The 20205-nt window shown below is 38.4% G+C and overlaps 1 protein-coding gene across 1 annotated transcript in view; it reads left to right on the top strand.

The window, feature by feature from the left end:
- The first annotated feature begins 2379 nt into the window (after positions 1-2379).
- LOC129722064 (uncharacterized) overlaps positions 2380-20205 on the top strand; it is a 217907-nt gene continuing 200081 nt past the window's right edge. Inside the window, exon 1 of the mRNA XM_055675287.1 lies at positions 2380-3327. The gene's annotated coding sequence lies outside the window, so the exon portion shown is untranslated. The remainder of the gene's footprint in view (positions 3328-20205) is intronic.

Here is a 20205-nt window from a genome sequence, read left to right as displayed (position 1 = left end):
TTTTTATCGTGTGAGTGAAAGTAATGAAATTTTGGGTAATACCAGTTTATAGTTTATAGTTTCCGAGATTCATTCGAAACAAGAAGAGCTATGCCAGCAAATCTTGGGCGCGGTGATCGACAATCCTGGCCAGTCGCACAGATGGATCGGCAAAAGGCTTGAAATCCAACATTCCAGCGTTTCCTGCGTTGTGAAGATATTCCGGGAAACGAAGACCATTGAGCGGTGCGCTGTAAGCAGCCTTAAACCGAGAACAGCATACCCAGAGAAGGCGCGGAAGATAAGGCAGTACATCCACCTTTCCACCCGAGACGTAGCCAAAAAGGTCAGTTCATCGAAGTGGTTCGTCCAGCAGACAATGAAGCGGGCTGGGCTACGTGTTTTAAGGTCGGGAAGGCGCCAAACCGGACTGACAAGCAAATAACGGTGGCCAAATGGCGTTCGCGGAAGAGACAGATTTATCGAGAGAAATGCTTGCAGAAGTGCTTGCTGCCATTTCTCCGCTCTCACCGTGGTCCCTCTCTGTTCTGGCCAAGTCTCGCTTCGTGCCATTACGAGAAGCCTGCAATGGATTGGTACGAAGCGAAGGACGTAATGTGGTCCCGAAGGAGGCGAACCTGCCACCTTCACCAGAACTTCGTCCGATCGAAAAGTTTTGGGCGATAATGAAGAAGAAGCTGAAGAAAAGCGGAAATTGTGTAAGTAAGATGGGCAATGCCTCGCCCAAGATCTCATGAGCAGTGGCACAAGAAATGTATGAGCATTTAGCTTGGGGGAGGAAATTCAATAACTAAGTTATGCCTAAAAATATTTAATATATAGTTATTTAATCACTGAAAATTTGAGATCCGATTTAAACTGAATTCTGGCTGTTTTTGTGTGATTTATTATATTTAAGTCCAATTTTTAATTTTTAAACGAAAATGTTTGGCGAAGCATTTTTGCATTGTGGAATCAATGCGGGTTATTTCTGTAAAAAAAATCTGTTTGCGGTAACACAACTGCTCACTGATGGGAAACCGTCATTTCCAACTGCTTTGTAGTTTTTACAAACCTTCACAAAAATCTCTGGTCTAGTCCCAGCTTGACGGATGCACAACTTGTCCATCCTTCTTTATTTATCTTTATCGATTGCTCCCGAATTGTTGCTCCCATCGCATAGCCGCCAGTGTTCGTTTTTTTTTTCGAGGGAATTTTTTTTCAAGGACAAAATTACTATCTACAACTTTGCCAAATACACTATGCCAATCAAACAAACCGTTTTGGCTGTAGGAATATTTTTAATTTCTAATAGAGCACTCTATGGGAAATAAAAAATATTAGTTGTAAGTTGCAGATAATATTTTGTCCATTGCATTTTCCATTTTTCATAAAAATGTACCCTGTGAAAAAAACATATAAATTTTTTTCGAAAAATCATTACTTCTTTTTCTTGATTTCTTATTTTTTTCTTGATTACTTTTTACCTTTCAGGTAATCTTTTGTAGTTTTTATAAAAAAAAATCAGTTTTTCAAAATAGAGGTTTTTTGGACAGTTAGCAGTTTTTGGGACCAAAATGTGTTAGTTTCGTGGTCAAGTGGTGAAATTACGAATATTTTTTTATTATTTTAATTCTTACTGTGGCGCATTTTTTTAAAATTTTATATGTAATTTCAAAAAAGTTCATCTGGTAGCCAATTTGTATGTATTTGAATTCAAACTTTTTTGTAGGTTTTTTGTGTCATTCAAATACTTTTGGTTACCTGTCTTTTAAATAATAATTTATTTAATTTACAAATGCGTCAAAAATATAATCAAAAACAAAACCTGACATAATACCGTTCTTAATTCAAACTCCTGTGCCCACTATCCACTCGCTACCATAAGTAGCCACATTCCAATCATTCACTCTCCCACCTGGTTTGCTCTCGTCAAACAATGTCCTCGGCGGTCGCCGCCGTCGTCACTACTGCCGCCGTCGTCACTACTGCCGCCGTAGGAACGCTCGGCACTAGGACCTGTTTGTTTTCCCTTCCCATTATCACACGCTTTTCCTGGCGGCCAGCGGCTTCCACCAATCGGTCACGGCACGAGCGCATCCAGTTGTGCGCATCAACAAACCGCCCTCCCCAGTTTCCCATGCTGTATCAATCCTCTGTTCGGCCGAAGCGAACTCTACTAGCAACAATAATAGGGGAAAATTTTAGCAACAATAGGCAAATATGTCAAACGTACCGTTTAAATCTCTCTGTTGCTCTTGCCGGCTTCGCAAGTGTGTGAAATTCTGAGAGGAAATGTTTATTTAGCCGCCTTTCTTGGGCGGCTAATTTTCCTTTCGTAACTGCCGTCGCGGGTAGCATGAGACCGAACGCAGTTTTCCACGAGTCAGTCGTATTTTACGCGCCGTTCGTTCTAGACGTGGTTTTGTGAACGATCGTCGGATTTTCACTTTTCATTTTTATTCAGGTGTTGGGAGAATTTTGCCGGCATTCGAAAATCATCACGCAAAGGTGTGCGTACGCGTGATTCGTACAGTGTGAAAATCCACCGTAACGGTGCCAGATCTCTGTCATTATTTATTTCTGGCAAACCTGGTCAGAAGCTAAGTAGCTGGCCTGCCAGGGTCGGGATCCGTCTGATCTCCAGACATATGTGAGTGATTTACGAGAGAGGGTCGATTCAAGCCGGGACCGTGTGAAAAGGTATATATTTCCTTCAATCAGTGTTGTAAGGGAGCGCACAAATCCCTCCGCGGAAAAGCAAGAAACTGTTCTCACGTGCGTTCAAGTTGTCCTACAACGTGGCGAAAGATTTAGAAACGCCCCTTGGCGCGCAGTGTTTGCCTCGAAACGCGTCATCTGTACCGAAGCTGCCAGGAGCCAACGGAGAAAGAAAGCGCGCAGTGGGTGTCGACTTCTTGTGGGAGGGTTGGCAAAGGTAAATTTCGCCTCTTTCGCGGTACCAGCGGTGTCCAAATATTGTGAAAAGTGAAATATTTTGCAATCGAATTAATTTTTTTGAAAATAACACTTGCCAAGGCGTGGAAAGGTGCTGGAACAGAAACTGAGTTCTCTCATGCTGCGAAAGATACGTGAAGTGTAATAATTAGTGGAATGAAATAGCAGTTGAGCAGTCAACGCAGTTCATAGCACCGTATGAGTTGTTCGAAACAATTTCAACAGTTTATTTTTGTACTGATGACGGCAATTTAAGGTGTACCATTTTGAAAAATCTGTTTGAAAGCCGAGAACAAATATTATACCGTGAATAAATTAACAAGAGTGAAAAAAAAGTGTTACACATCTGCAAATTGCTACTCAATACATCTACAGAGAAACGAAAGAAAGGTATTGTAAACGTGCCTTCTCAACTTTTAACTTTTTTTTAACTGTTGAATTATCAGATGAACTTCAAAATATTGTGAACCAATTGTCAAAATAGTCAGATAAATATGAATGTCATCTCAAAGCACAGGTTTTAACGTTCCTAAGATTTTATGATTAAAAAGCCATTCTATGTAATTGAATATCAAATTGAATCTTAAAGCTCTGTAGCAAGTCTATGTAAATATTTATTGTTCGATAAAAATTAAATTTTAGAGGGATTGCATCAAATGTTTTTATTTGATTGATTTTGAAATGATATTAAATATTGTTCATAAATGACGTCAGGTGGACCATAACTACCATGTGTATATCAGAATAAGACAAAATGACAAATCCTAAAAGAGAGTTGGTCTTAATTGAAATTTAAACAATTTAAACATGTTCCAAAAATATTTGTTTTAATTTTTCAACGGAAGTTATTTCTTAACAATGACTGCTACTGGCTTATTTTATATGCTATCCCAGTTTTGGTAAAATGCTGCTATTATGTCATTCAAATCATTTTTGTGATGAATTTTTTTATTGGGTGATGTAAACGTACAAACCTATCTCATAACTTGCTTTTAACAGTAATTACCAAGCAATATTGTGTACAAAGTTACCTCAAACCTCGATTTCATGATCTGCTTAGCAGTAACATTATTGAAATCTGGAGGAACAAAACCATTTTGTTATTTTATAATAAAAAACATTTGCTGGGAAACTTTACGATCCGGAGAACTCCTATACGGTAGGAAATCGCAGGTTTTCCCGAAAAGGATCATAAATTTACAATTATTGTTGGGATTGCAGCAGGTTCATTATTAGTTTTCGGGTTCTTAACAGCAATAGTTTATAATGTGTTTCAAAACCATCAAAAAACACTTTTAATTTAAAAATAGATATATATTCTGTAACCGGAATCATTCTAGTTGCTTCTTATAATTCTATTTCATGACAATGAAGGCCCATTTAATTTTTTTTAAATCTCGAACTATAGATTTCAAAAACAAGTATTCAATTAAAAAAAAAACGAAATCAAATTGAGTTGATTCCAAGAAGGTGAAGAATGAAACGACTAATAGTTTGGGCTGTGCTCTTTTTCTGTAACTAGGATTTATTTTTTGTTTCTCCCTGAAATTTCGTTTCTGTTTCGTCTTACCAATAATGGTTATTGTTGGATTTTATATTTGATTATTCAACTTGCTTGAACTTGGAGCTATAGAAATTGTTTTTTTCTGCGTGAATAGTTAGAAACATTTCGAAGGAATTTTGGTCAGAGCCGTGAAAATTTTTGATATTTTTACAGAATTAAACCTACCGTTTCATGGCGCTGCATTTCTAATTTTCTTTAGATAAATAGCCATTTATTTGATTCGTATGCTTGGATGTCAGCTACCCAAACAATCAGGTTGATCATTGATGAATAAATATTCAGTTCTCAACACTGGTTTTGTTTCTACCTAATGTTTTTTTTCTTCCTGAACAAGTTGAAGGTAGAAATTAATTTCTAAAAATAATAATTCAAAACTAATAATTCAAAACTAAACTAATCAAATAATTTAATTAGTTTGGTTACGAAGCACCTTTATTGAATTGGCACTAGTTCGCTTTCTAAATGTAATAATTAACATAATAATTAATATCTGTTTATATTTGCAAAAAAACAAAATTTGTATAAACTATATTGGCTCAGCAATACATTATTGTAATCTTAGATGAAACTTTTAGTGATACCTCGATATAACGAAACATCGATACAACGCAACTCTTACCTCTAGCCTAATCTGTTTTTGTCTTTTTTTTAATTGACACACGAATGCTTCCATCCAAGAGATTGCGAAAAAATAAATTATAGCTTGTAATGAAAAACGCAAAATCAGAAAAAAACATTAATAGTTGAATTAATTTAAAAGATTTCTAAATGATATGAGAGAATTATATTTTTTTTTTCTTCGATATAACTCAATTCGAAGTAATGTAACGAAAAAAAAAAAAACAAATTACGTTACATCGAGTTACGACACAAAGTAATGTTTTTCCGTCATTGTAAATAATTTTACAATCACAAAAAAAGCAGAAAATGTCTCTGACAGCTTTTGCTTCTATTTGATCTGTAGGCCAAAACTGCTAATTTGGCTTCTGTTGATTTCAAGTTGTGGAATCTAAGAAAATGCAACTTACAATCGAGCTTTTTGTATGGAATACAAAACTTCACTATCATTTTTGTTTTTGTTGCGTTAGATTATTGAATTCTTAACACAACAATCTACATCAGTATATCTTGTTTTTGGTATTTTTTTCGTGTGAAATGAAAATAGAAAAACAGGAAAATACAACAATAAAAATCATTAATGGATTGCATAGATTTTTCGACGCAGGAATGTACTGGGGTACATTCTGTAAAAACTAATATAAGCATGTATCGTTTGGAAGGGGAAGATTTTAAATGCTTTTAGCTTTCATACAGCTGAAATAAATGAAGCGATCAAAGTACCGCTGAACAACTGAAACATGGATGATTTTCATGATAATTATTACCTCACATTTCCTTATTACGTGACGAAAATTGAATAAAAGTTTCAAGGTTCAATGTTTCTATTCATTTTCCATAAGAATATCTCGTTTTCCTAATGCAAATATAAAAAGATTGACGAAATAATTTCAAGCATAGAGCATTGGTATGCAATGCCAGTCACTTGACATCGATTGGCTGAAACAATCAAATTCATCTTTTGGTGAAATATCGATTGAACTGAGAATACCGGATTTAAATTATTTAAATTATTTCGCGATATCGAGTTTTCACGTGTGCACTTGGACATAGATCCTTCTATTGACGTAGAGTACGTATTACTTTAATAGGGTGCCAATCTGGCGGTTTAATTTGTATTACACATATAAAACGACTCAACAGCAATTAGAAAGAAAATTTCAAACAAAATTCAAACTAGCTCGATGGTTGAAATATGATCCCATTTAGCGAAAAGCAATTTTGGCGTCACTTTTTAATAGATTGAAATAAATGTTGAGTTGCGTATTTCATAATTGGTTAAAACATGTTTGTAGCTTTGAGAAAAGCCAATTGTTATTTCCCAACAAACGATAACTCGCGCTCAACTCTGTTAAGTGAACCTATATTCGGTAAAAAATGACCATATAAGATGCATGAAATGCGCCTATGTGTACAAATCTGGAGGCCATATACGTGCATTGTAAAAAGAATTTTTTTGAATAACTTCGCAGGCTATCTTAGATGGCCTCATTTGAAACTTTAAATTGCATTCTATACGACTTTGAGGAATGATGCATTTTACAATTTTATATGACACAAATCAAATTTAATATTGCATCTTATGTAATCTCAATTTGATATGCACATTTGAGGTTGTACTTGGCAGGAGGATCAAAACAATTCACTCTGAGCTAGCTTATTTCGTAATAGTTTTAGCTTCGGATCCAGCATACTTTGTTAGCTCTCTTGGTAGTAGCAAAAGTATAGGAGTCTGACCTTGGCTTCTCTTTTGCTTATCCGTAGCTCGCTTGTGGTTTTGGTGCCATCTTAACGCTGTACGGTTGATTAGTCGACGAAAAACTAATGTGCTTCACGCGCAACTTTCGTCTTTATACCTAAAAACAATGCGCAGCGCAGTCCAACTTTTTTTTTCATTCTGCCATTATACCACATCTGCGGCCCCGCCTGCTGATGGCGATAGTGCTCCCCGTGGGTATTTAAGACAATCGCGCGGATTTATTTAATCACATCATCTCTCATTCGGCCAGTGACGTTCGCGCATTCACATTTATTTTCACATTTACTCTTCGTGGTTCTCGTAATTACGTTCCTACCACCCACAATATCGCACGCTAGCCTGTAGGGCTAATAGTGGTCTCAATCAACTAGACAACTAGATTAGTTGAGAGAACTCGTTATCGCTATTGTTTTTGGCACATTTTGCATGTTGTAGGATAAGTACACCATGCCCCAATGCTGAGTCGAGAAAATTTTCAGCTCAAAAAGATCCTCGACCTTATCGGGAATCGAACCCGATAACACAACCGTGTGAGAGAGCTAGCCGGTCGACATCGGACCACGTGGGTGATAAACGTAGGAGAAGACGCACAGCCAGTCCTAAGGCTACTAACGTCACGGCCAGTACCCCTAAATTATGCAGTACAGAAGTACCTGGCGGTTGCAATGTACCTTGCCGCGGAAGTGTTAGAAATGGCGGGGAACGCTGCGAGAGATAATAGAACGAGAATCTTCCAGAAAGTGGCAATTCCCAATGAAGAGAAACTGAACAAGCTTCTAACCGGTGTCACTTACTGCCCAGGTCGATGTTCTTTCGGATATCCAAGCTGTTCTACCTTTCGATTGATCACCACCTTCAAGCATGGAAATTTTCACTCACTAGCAATATTTCATGCAAATGAGTTCTTTGATTCATCAGGTATCGTTCAATCATTTCCACTCGCATACAAATTTTTGTATCCAAGTTCACTTGCATTCAACGGTATCGCGATAACCTTTGAGATATTATCGCCAGTGATACAAAATTTTGAATCCAAATGAACTTTAGATTGCGTTCAACTGTTTGCTTACCGAAGCAAGTTGGTATCATCAATGCTTACGGAAATGATAGCATGGTGCATTAGCATGTGATATTTGACATCACTAAGAACATCGCGGTATATCACGATGAAAGCACGACGTGGAGTAGCCGGATTACGCCTGCAAGCAATCAATATTTGAAAGGATCGTTGCGATCGCTTGAGTGCAATCGTTTACGATTCTTTCGTGAAACACTCGCTATATGTTGCTCGCTCCACCTAAAGCAGGCAATACTGAAACAAAATCATCAAAGAAAGCTACCATATATTTCTTTGCTATGAGTTGTCTCTTGCATGCGTGAGAATGTGTAACTTTTAATAGCGATGGTTTGCTGGGATTGAAAGCTTATGAACAGCAAGTTCAGAAATGATACCCGAATGATTGTTATGCGACACGATTTTTTCCATCCTTGACCACCTTTGTAGAAAATTAACTCAACCGTCCTTTTAGGGACAATCACTTGCTCTCAATTGAAGCAGTTGATGAAAACAAAAAAGTCCGGTCACATTTTTGTTCGGGGTCGCCTGTAGCCTACACGTTGCATCTCTCTGGTGCCATCTATATGTCAAATGAAAGGGGTAACTTTACTGCCCAAAGTGGCAGAGTTTCGTTTCTGTGCAGTTTGTTTACATTGAGTTGTGAGCCATGGCAGTGTTAAGAGCAGCTGTTATGTTACCCGGACACATATTCAAACACCTAAAACCGCTCGGAATCAACCGGAAATTCGTGTACCGGACCATGAATCGGTACGTAGAGACCGAAGGCACCGAGGACAAGGCACCGATGCCGATGGAGCAGTCTGAAGCTGGTTCGATCAGAGAAAGGTGATGTAAAGTGGAGTATCTTTATGAGTTACTGAATAAAGCTATGAAAGCCAGATTCAGATTTTCTTCTTATTCTTTGAAATATTGAGATTTTCCTGTGTGACCGGACTTTTTTGTCACCCTGTAAGTACTATAAAGTACCCGCGAGTTTAATATCAATAGCAACAATCAACGCAATTCTTGAATTAACGATACTTCAAATAGTAAATAATTAACATCGTAAATACCTACCTATAAGCCATACAATATCTATAATTATAAATATGCAGTACGCGATAATTTTTTTTGAATGAGTTTATTCATTCCTACTGCGAACGTTTCTGGATGCAAAAAGAATAGAACTCATCAAAATTCATCATCGTCGCTGCTCACTAGTGACTTGGTACTATGGCTGCCGGATATCGCATCATCTAGTGCGAATAACAGTGCTCAATGAACTGTTTGGGTGTATTCTACTCTTTACTTCTTCTCCTGCTATCGTATCTCACTGAGTTACTACATTCGGCTACCCGAGAAAAAGTTACTCACCAGCAATTCGCCTTACAGCAGAACGAAACGAGCGAATCTAACGAAGCGAATGAAGCGTTGGGAAAGACCAATGACGTTCATAAAGGACATTGGATAAAACACCGTTGGTTTTGGTGAGAATATATGCGTACAAGACTCAAACACACGTCGCCGCATAGGGTGGGCAAGCGAATTCACTGTTAATCGGATAGAGAGAGAAGGGATGACACTAAGGTCGCTTTTTACGCGGGTTTTTTTTACGCGGATTCCGGAATTTACGCGTGTTTTTTACGCGGATTCCGGAATTTACGCGGTTTTTTTACGTGGATTGCGGAGTTTACGCGGTTTTTTTTACGCGGCACGTATCCCCCGCGTAAAAAGCGACTTTAGTGTATTCTTGACAGATTAAAGTTTTCGGTATATAGGGGAACTGCTCCATTATTCATCTCAGCCCATATATTCATCTCATACAACATGAAAACACAATTGAAAACAGGTAAAAACGCATATTTTTCCTTAAGCCAATCTGCTAATCCGTGGAATGGATTCTTCTTAGTTCACTTTAGATTCCTCATAAAGTATAACCCTCAAAAACTCACTAAATTTGATATTATAGTCGGGCATCTGCACGCGAAAACTCATTTGATTCAATCACCTACCTCAGAAAACGAAATCCGCCCATTGTTCTATACGGCTACAACGGGACTCGTTCAGCAGCCAGCCAAAGTTCATCACTAGCGGGCCACTTTTTATTCTAATCACTAAACAAAATCACTCACTACACTAAGAATATTTTAATCTTTGAGATGCTCACTTCAAACTTCCTAAAACCTGCTTGAAATACATGAGATGAATTTCTACAATTCCTCAATTTCAACTGTATGTATTTTCATCTATTTTCACTGCGTTGAAGAAAGTCGAGAGTTGCCAAATCAGTTTCTGTTAGTACGAATCCGACATAATTGACATAAATCGAGAGCACTGCAGTGGTTACCTAGGTTACCAATTTTGCACGTAAACAACTACAGCAGATATCTAGGTAACCTACTACGACGGGCTGCGGTTACTTTCATTCATGATAATGTGATTCATTCATGATTGACAGTGTGATGAATGTGGGGGCGTCGTGAGATGAATAATAGAGCAGTGATTGAAGTTTTGAGATGGATATGGAAGCGTAGTGAAAAATGGTTTGTTTTGGTGATGATGATGATGATGATGGTCCCACCTCATACCCCTACATCGGTTTGAGCTGGTCGATTTATCTAAGTAAGATATTATATAGAGTCATACAATGTAACCAGTTGATAAACTAATAACGGACTGGTTATTAATACAGACATAGTAACCCTTCAAAAGAATTCCAATAATTTGAAAATACATGAAAAAAAAAAACGATTCTTCAATAACATTGATCCAAGGCTCATCCAGAACGTTTCCAACCCGAAAATTATCTGGACTTGGTTAGGAATTGAACCTAACATTTAGGAGCGTTAACTAATCAGAATTGGTTCTAGATAACGATCCAGAACTACGAGAGATAAAAAATTCAGGATAAATCTAGCTAATTTTACTAAATATACAATTTTTTTTTGTGTGAACCCCACTGCGACCAGTAGTTGTTTGATCTATTGTGGCATTGTCCGGACGTTTTTGCTGTTTGCACATTTCTGTTTTTTACCATTTTTTCAGTGCTACTTATTAAGAAGTAACCTGCTCCGTGTTATAGTGCTTTTTGTCTTCTCCTTCAGACTTAGTAACCTACTACCTTCCTTATCGACCTTATCATATCCTCCTGCAGGCTATCACTCTAAAAGCATATAACGTGCTATAGTCTATGATATTATCGAAGCTTTAGATCAGTGGTTATTAAGTCTGGAGGGAAGTTATAGTACTTTTTGTCTTCTTATTCAGATTTAGTAACCAACTTTCTTCCTTATCGATTCTATCATATCCTCCTGCAAGCTATTACTCTAAAAGCATATAACGTGCTATAGTCTATGATATTATCGAAGCTTTAGACGAGAGGTTATTAAATCTGGAGAGAAGATTTTGTGTGGAAGAGCCTGAGAATAAACCCATACTTAAAGTCCTTTTTGCGAACGAATGGTTTGGTTCTACTAAGATTCGAACCTATCACCATTCGCTTGTCAAAGCGGACTCTATAACCTAGCGGCTACGAAGCTCGACATATACAATGCTGCACGATTCTATAAGAGCACGTGAGCATATTTAGTTTATTTGTTCAATGATTTCGTAAAAATTTGTGGATCGCTTTTTGTTCTGGCCTTTTTGGCCTTCTGAAACAATTTTCGGCGTTTCTGGACTTCGAATTAGGGATCATTTTCCTTCCTGGCCTTCAGAAACATTATTCGGCGGTTCTGAGCTTGGCTTGAGATCGCTATTGTTTGGCATTTTTGGCCTTCGGTAACGTTTTGGACTTCAGAAACGTTTTGCAGCTATTCTGAACTAAATTTAAGACAATTCTGGACTTCAGAAACGGTGTCCGGCGATCCTGAGCCCAATTTGGAATCAGTTTTTTTTTGGCTTCAGAAACTTTCTCTGGCAACTGAAAGCTAAGTATACGTTTTGTCTTGTCTGTATTGTAAAATGATATTTTGATGCTTGTTTCTAGTTTTACTTTATGTGAGAAAACAGATACAGAGAGATTTTGATTTCATCGTTGAAATTGTGTGCGCGGTATTTTTTTTCCGCAGGGTTTCAGTAACAAGTTTTATTTTTGTCCACAAAGTGTTAGTGTGGTTTGTGGAGTTTGGAGTATGTGCTTCTCAGGAATCATATGCTTTGATTTTTTGATTGTTCTAGCTTTTGACCAGTTGTTTTACATAATTTGTTATATTTATGACTAGTTCGGCACTTTGTCAATAAATTTAAAAATATATTCTGGCTTATATGTATATTTGCTTTTATTAAATTGTTGAGGCTTTGGATGCATGGAACATTGCCAATTTTCATATTTATTAGGCGTATTAGGCGTACATTGTTAAGAGATAATCGACGTAAACGCCGAGTTCCTGCGCGTATGTGTCGGCGTGGGGGATTCAAGCGGTTGTTCGTAACGCTTCGGTGTAAACGCCTATTCAGCCCGGGCGAGTTTTGCTGATATATGGACTTCCGGCGTGTGGTGATTTCGCGAAGTGAACCCAGATATTTCATCATATCTTTCTTATCTTCATCAACGTTAAGTCGGAGACTGCTCGCGCGTTGCATCTAAATTATTACATCGGAAATCGAAGTAGATTTCGTTGAGTCGATAAATATCATTTCAACCCCCGCGTCGGTACCTTCCATAAGGTCGTATTATCTTCAGATGGATCAACAACGCGCAATTGTTTTAGGTATAAAGAGCATCACCTTACGAGGAGATATACGATAATTTTAAGTTGTCTCGGTTTAGTCAAAAATCCTGTATCCTCGCGTACGTTTTATTGTTGCGGTGTTACATTGTCAAACTAAATAAGTTCGAATCACATTATGAATATAGTGGCGGATGTAATAAACTTGTAGACGCGGCACTTGTTCTGAAGAACCCAACATTAGCGCATCATTTACCAAAACGAACCCTGCTGTATACCTTCCCCTTTATCCAACATCCCAGTGATTTCTCGTGGAAGTGCAGAGGTGTTCTCGGCTTCCAATAAAGCGAGTATCACGTCAACATATTCCTATACAAACTCCTTCTTTGACCTGCATTCGGATGCGGCCGGCGCTGGTATTGCCTAATATAAAGATTTAGGTCACCTGTTTTTACACATTGAGGATGCATGTTGGTCCCAAACATCATCTGTTGGTTCTTTGTGTAATTACAGCTGATCTGGCAATAACGGAGTAGCAACCGCGGGCGGTCAATCATGCTCATGCTCATGCTCATGCTCAATGATTTCGTAAAAACTTGTGCATTCTTCGTGAATATCGGTTTAATGAGATGAATAATGGAGCAGTTCTCCTAGATTTAAGGAATTAGTTTAGATGTTCGCACGTATTGATTGGGATGTTTTAAAAAGGAAAACATTTTGACATTCTTCCAATGTATATTTTTGTATTTATGTTTCTTAGAGTCGCAACCGTAAAACGTTTCTGAAATTTATAATGAATTTAACAAAACTGAAATCATCGGCAAGGCACCCATATTTTATTGCTCCTGTGGCATTAGTCTTTTCCGTCACAACATCCTTCAACTTTTTTTTAACGCACCGCTGTTCATCACTGCTAGAAAATAAAGGCTATAAAAGTTACACTAAGGTCGTTTTTTACGCGGGGGATGCGTTCCAAATTTGTATAGGCCCGCGTAAAAATCGACTTTTTTGAGCTGCAAACTGTCCTAAAACGTTAAAAGCTCGTTTGAATATGATAGTGGCCAATCTATAGACCAAAATTCAATATTTGAAATTTTGAGTATTTACACCAAAAATTGTGAATATTTTTGAAAACTGATATATGATCAATCGTGGCCTAAAACAGAAAAAGGTGATTGAAATGAGGTCGATATCTTGTACCGTTATTGAGTAATGGAGAAAAGCAAACCGCGTAAAAAGCGACCTTACTCTAAATGATTAATTTTCCCATCCATTGGTATTCATAACTCAATTTTGTTAAAAAATGGTGCTTGGTTCGGTCTGTTCGCACACCTACCACATATAAGCTGAATCTAAATTGTTCCGTTCAGTCCATACAAGGATCCTGCTTATATTTTTTTTGCAGATTTATGGGGGCTTTGTTCGGCAACTTTCAACAGGTTAATATATTCAAAATAACCACTGCCTGTATCTGTTTCCACGCTTTCCATAGAATTATCTTTGACAATTTGACTGTCAGAAAGTTGTGTGTGACAAGCTCATTCTTTTTGTATTTCCGGCATAGAGTGGCGCCCCGGGAAGGGATTTCTCGGGATTCCCGATTCTCAGGAATTTTATATTTAAATGCCGGGATTCTGGAAAATATTTTCTACAATAAATAAAGGGTGATTTTTTAAGAATTTGGTTTTACTTAAAAAAAAACTAATAAAAATTAAAAAACTGTATGAAATCTTTATTTGAGCCGATAAATTGGTTTATGCCATTTACTTTTTAAAGATAATTTCATTCAAATGTAGGCCACGGCTACGTTTTAAATGATCCATACGAAAAGTCTAATTTTGGGTCACTTTTTCGAGCATTTCGGCTGGTATCTCGCGAATAACGCGTGTAATGTTGTCTTCCAAGGCTGGAATTGTTGTTGGCTTATCTGCATAGACGAGAGACGTAGCCCAACAAAAAATAATCCAGCGGTGTTAAATCGCATGATCTAGGCGGCCAATTCACCGGTCCATTTCGTGAGATGAATTGCTTACCGAACTCATTCCGCAATATGTCCATTGATTCGCGCGATGTGTGGCACGTTGCTCCGTCTTGCTGAAACCACATGTCAACAAGACCCAGCTCTTCCATTTCCGGCAGAAAAAGCAGAAATCATCGCGCGATAGCGAGCGCCATTGACCGTAACGTTGCGATGTTCATCATCTTTGAAGAAGTACGGACCAATGATGCCTCCAGCGTGTAAACCGCACCAAACCGTGCATTTTTCTGGGTGCATTGGCGATTCTTGTATTGCCTCTGGTTGCTCTTCGATCCAAATGCGGCGTTTTTGCTTATTAACATACCCATTTAACCAGAAATGAGCTTCGTTACTGAACACATTTTTTTGGTAAAAAAGTGGATTTTCGGCAAGTTGTTCTAAGGCCCAAAAATTCGATTATTTGTAAGCATTGTTCAGGCGTAAGTCTGTTCATGGTGAAATGGCAAACCAAACTGAGTATATTAGACTTTGACAACTGTCAGAATTCTGGCGTGAACTATCAAATCTGAATACACGAAAAACCAAATAGCAAAAAAATCACCCTTTATTATTGGTAAATCGAGTAACAGTTTTAAACACTTTCGAAATGTACACGGTGCAATGTTAGGCAATCATCTCTTTCACTCTTTGTCTATGAATATGCTCCTGAGAGTGCTAATGAAAAGTATAGGAATATTTTGACCTTTGACTCTATCGGATTTCAGGTAGTGATGCCTCAAAGTTCCAGATAGTTCCGAGAATTGCTTGAAAGTGATCCTATTCTTAGCAATTTTGTTTCCCGGAGTGTTTTTCTCCCGCAAATGAGTTAATGTTTCTCGGAGCGTTATTTTGAAATACTAGCCAGATTTGTCACAATTGTAAATTTGATCGCCATTCAATTATAGTCCATTATATAAGTGAAGAACTCTTCTTTGAAAGCATCGATTGCCTGGAAATCTGTTGACAATATGAGTTCAAAAGAAATTATCAATTTGTATGTTTTCTCTAAGAATTGACTGTGCAATACTACTCAACAAATGATAAAGTTCGTATTAGAAAGGCTAGATCTCACCACTGGATGATTTTACTCGTATATTCATAATATTTTTCATAACGTGAATAAAACGTGACAAAATCGAAATACTTTGAGTGATAAATCATAGAGTGATAGACAAGAACCGTGATATAATCGACACGTCACTGTAGTAGATTTTATGATAATAGTAGACTTTAGTCGAACCACTTTTAACAATGCATTTTTAATACCAACTTTACAAACAATTGTGTTATATAACGGTTTATTAAGTTTAATTTCAGCCGTAATACGTTAGATAGCAGCTTTCAAACCATAAATCAACCAAATTGTTTGTCGGGAAGTGAGCGTAATCTACGTCAGGTATGCGGCCGTGTCTTGGATACAACCTCCTAGTATTTTTCCAGTGTATTGTTTCCAACTCAATTTTTTCAATATTTTTCTATAAAAGCTCAGACACTGCCTTGCAAACTTTTCTCTATCTCTTGTCATAATTCAAATAGGGTGAAGAACGGCTTAGCAGTGGCGCCTTTTTTATCAGTCGAAATAAACGGGCTTCAATCTCCTGAACTTTGATCAATATCGACAATTTAAATGGTGAGAAATAAAACTCTGGTTAACTAGCCGTCTTACGAATACATAAAATTCCGTTGCAACACAGAAAAATCTTTGAAAAACGAAAACGAAAAAAGTTGCAGCAACTCAGGCGCTATTTGCCAAATCGGTTTTCGAATCTGAAAACAAGTGCTGACAGAAAAAAAAGAGAGATGTTTGTAATTTACCTTACAGACTTCAAGTATTACGTCTCAATACACAGGCGGCTCCTAAAGCTGCTTAGAATATGTTCCCTACCCTATATGGATTTTTAAAAACAAACTTCAGCCCTTTCCAAATGTTAGTGAAGTAAAATTTTCTGGGTTTTTTTTTTGTAAAGCCTTTACATCCACAAAGTTTCAAGATAATGATCTGAGTCGATGTTTGGCCCTCGAAGAATCCATAACGTCCGAGAAACGTCGACCGTCGATCAGCACGTGGTCTATCTGGGAGCAAGTGTCACCACTCGGGTGTTGCCAGGTGTGTTTGCGGATATGCTTGCGTGCGAAGTAGGTGCTGCTGATTGTCATCCCCCTAGCAGCGGCGAAGGTCACAAGCCGCAGACCATTGTCATTGGTGACGGAATGAAGGCTTTTCGTTCTAATAACAGGACGGAAGAAGTTTTCTCTCTCGATCTGCGCGTTTGCGTCTCCGACGACAATCTATACATCTTGTTTTGCACGCTCTCCGTAGGCCTTATCCAGGCTCTCATAGAACTCGTCCTTCATAACATCGGGTTTATCATTCGTTGGCGCATAGATGCTAATCAGGCTGTAGTTGAAGAATTTGCTTTGGTCGCTTAACGGTTTCCACCGGATAACTCGCTTCATCTGCTTCCCGATCACTATAAAACCAACTCCACGTTCTGCTCTGTCACCGTCGCTGTAGTAGATGCGGTACTTAAATGAAGTGTTGGCGATGGGATCCACCGCTCGGAATTCACGTTCTCCAGTACTGGGCCAGCGCACTTCTTGTATAGCTGCCACACTTACGCCGACCTTCTGCAGTTCACGTGCCAAGGGCCCAACACGTGCGGGTTCATTCAAAGTTCTCACGTTCCAAGATACGACTTTCCAATCATTGTCCTATTTTCGTTGTCGGGTCTGTTATTGTGAAATCAATCTGTTTGCTCTGCTTTCGCCTTTCGTGATTGGTTTAAGTTTCGGTATGCCACCTAACCAGGGTTGCGCTACCTACATCATCATAGAGGGGGTGCCTTCGAGATGCTGGCACGATACAGCATTGTCCGCTTATTTTTTACGTGATGACCACGGTCATAATCATCACAACAATCCTCCTTTGCCAGGGCTTTGGACCTGTAGCTCTGCTTCTCGATAGTGTCAAATTCGTTCGGACATGCTACTATGGAAATCCGTCATTCGCTAGCGGAAGTGACCAAGCAAATTATTTATATTTTTTTGAGACTTTTTTATAATTTTCCTTTTTTATAATCATTCAAGTTATATGATGATGATGATAATAATGGAGATACAAAACAGCAAACTAAAACATATATTTTTTTTAAATTTACTCCCATATTAACTCTTGAGATGAATATATATCACTTTAACCATTTTCACTATTGTTTATGCAGTTTTTTTTTAAATAGGCCGTTATGTACTCGACAGGGTACCCGGGTACCTTTTCAGACTTTATTGCTTTTAAAATCAAGGATAACCTCAACTCAGCCAGCTGAAACTTATGCAATACTCCTAACTAATGGAAATAAACCATTTTCCATCATATCATATCAGACTGTCTATATCAGTAGAGGGGGCTCAAAGGGAGAGGCTTCGATTTTTTTACCCCATAAGCTCTTGGCAGGGTACCCGAGAACCTACAAAATAAAATGCTTCTTACTTTTTCATATCTTGACCGATTTCCGACCATTAACCCTTTGATTTTAATAAGCGCTATGAATAGGTGGTTGTTCCTTCGCTGAGCCGCGTGACCTACGTCATTGCATTGTAAGGCCACGAAAGGCAAACCATAATATTATCGTTCACGTTCAAATCGTTTACGGTTGACAGACACCTATCGTAAATGGTTTACCCCCGTCTTTGTTCATAATCCATTTCTCGCTATATTTTATATTAAAGACCTCTCGAAGATCCCCTCTTGAATTGACATACCTTCTTGATAAGTCGACCCGAACGACATACTGCATGTGCTCCTCATTCAAGCTAACATGCTATCATTACGGATGGCCCCAAAAAAAACCCCACTTTTTGGCACTCGTTACTTCACTAAAGTCGCTACGATTGAGTGCACTTCATCTCGCCTCCCAACATAGTTTGCCATTATTCAGCAATATATTTTCAGCGCGTTTCTCAATCGACTAAAAGCTTTTCGCCCATTTTCGAACAGACACACCATATGGTTGCAACAAGAAGACACTGACTGTAAGCTCCAAGATATGATATAGAAGCGTGTCATCCTCAGGCCACATGGTTCGAACCTACAATGGTGAGTGAACGACCGTCCTGCTCCAAGTCATACATTATGCAGACAATGAATCTGAGAACCTAAGCTGAATCGTATTAAATCTCAATTTCATGAAGATTTATGTACATAATTTGCTTTTGTACTAACTGCTTGTGGCCAATGTCCAGCGCCAAATGCTGCCCGTCGTTGAGCAAGAGTCAGTGCGATTCGGTCAATCTTATGACGACTGCTCAATAGTTTCCAAATTCTTAGCAAAGTGTGACAAATTGACGACCATTAAGGAACGAATTGTTATCCCGTCAGGCGAATAAATTGAGATGCTTTCCAAAGCAAATTGCACGCCCGCAACTTGAACTTTCATTCCCTATGTTCTAGCACATCGCATGTCTGAAACCCATACGAAACAACATCGTTCAATTAATCATAAATTTCAACGCACTGTACATATGTACAATAAATCACACAGTGGCAAATTACAGCACAATCTGAGGATCCGTTGAACAAACATTGGTCAAACCGGACGGAAAGAGTTGCAACATTGATGTGAATGAAAACATCGCCGAATTGAAAAATGAATCGTACCGAACGTTGTTGACACAATACACAAAACATCATTGTCACCGAGAACCTCGACAGCGTAGGGGAGGCATCTCAAGGTTGCCATTTTTCACATTCAATTTCACGTGATACTGTTCATCTATTCGAAGGCCAATGGACCAGCGGAAATTAATTATAATCGAACGATACACTGCAGCTGGCAACACTGTGATACCGATAACGCAGTCTTGTGCTCTAAAACAAACATCCCACTGTTGGACACGAAGTTTCACTTTTCTGTTTGAATTTTGGTCATTTTCCAGCCGGAAAATCACTCCCACCCTCTGCCGTTTGTTTGCACAAAAACGCGAACGCAAACACACATACATACATACACACATGCACTCGTGACTCCGTTATAGTCGCTTCTCGATTTCAACAGAATGAATCAGTTCTAGTTCGCAGCAACTGGAATGACACTGTCGAAGCCGACAGCAACGGCCAATTTAATTGAAAAGCCAACAATCCAATGTTGGGAAGTTTTATGTTTACATTCCTCACGCTATTCACACCACCAGCGGACACCCTGTTGCACTTGGACACCACCGTGCTTTGGCTGGGCACTCTAGATGAGATGTCCGTGTACGTGTGGGATCCAATGTCACTAACTGGTGTGTCCACTGGTGGGTAGAAGCAGGAGGGGAATGTGAATGGAAGGATCAACGACGGCTTAGTTTTGCTAACCGTTGGACTGACGGATCTGCTGTTTGTTTGCATTCGTTCCCTTATAGACCGTATGAATGATGAGTGTTTGAGGTGGGCAATGTTTTGAATTTCGAAGTGTAAATTCTTACCTTTTGTTTTCAAAATTAAATGCAAAAACAAGTAGACTAGATTTTATTTTTCAGGAAGCTTCTGGTTGAAGTTAACTTTGACATTATAACAGCTGCTGATATCAAAGACCGTGCTAGAAA

The sequence above is a fragment of the Wyeomyia smithii genome, chromosome 2, assembly GCF_029784165.1.
Source record: "Wyeomyia smithii strain HCP4-BCI-WySm-NY-G18 chromosome 2, ASM2978416v1, whole genome shotgun sequence".
NCBI classification, from domain to species: domain Eukaryota; kingdom Metazoa; phylum Arthropoda; class Insecta; order Diptera; family Culicidae; genus Wyeomyia; species Wyeomyia smithii.
This window is presented reverse-complemented; position numbering and strand designations above follow the sequence as displayed.